The sequence below is a fragment of the Buceros rhinoceros genome, unplaced genomic scaffold (assembly GCF_000710305.1).
Source record: "Buceros rhinoceros silvestris isolate BGI_N320 unplaced genomic scaffold, ASM71030v1 scaffold1924, whole genome shotgun sequence".
Lineage (NCBI taxonomy): Eukaryota > Metazoa > Chordata > Aves > Bucerotiformes > Bucerotidae > Buceros > Buceros rhinoceros.
The window spans coordinates 41,249-41,628 of NW_010407462.1; the positions used below are offsets into that span (position 1 = coordinate 41,249).

At 61.8% G+C, this 380-nt stretch overlaps 1 protein-coding gene across 1 annotated transcript in view; it reads left to right on the top strand.

The window, feature by feature from the left end:
- The window catches only part of ZC3H18 (zinc finger CCCH-type containing 18), a 34,900-nt gene that overhangs the window by 33,267 nt on the left and 1,253 nt on the right, over positions 1-380 (top strand). The window lies entirely within an intron of this gene.

Here is a 380-nt window from a genome sequence, read left to right on the forward strand (position 1 = left end):
GCCGCAGTTTCCAGTTGCCATGGAGGCGCAGCAAGAGAGGAAGGACGCGAAGCTCCCTGGCCAGGAGCCAGAGGTACTCAGGGATTCACACAGAAGCTGTTGCAGCAGGAGCCTGGGGTTTTTCTGGAGGTCAGTCCCAGCACGAGGAGCCAGCTGGGTTAGGCGCAAGCTCGGTGGTGCCAGCGCCGCTGCCTCTCACCAGTGCTGCGTAGAGCCAACAAGAAAGGAAGCACGACCCCTTCCACCCTGCTGCTGGGCTCCCAGTGGCGCCTGGTGCCCGATTCCCTTCCTTCACAGCCCGGCATTCCCTCAGCCGCTCGCTTCGCCACTGTGAGGTGTGAAAATACACCCCCTGAACAGTGACTGGACTCGGCTTTGCA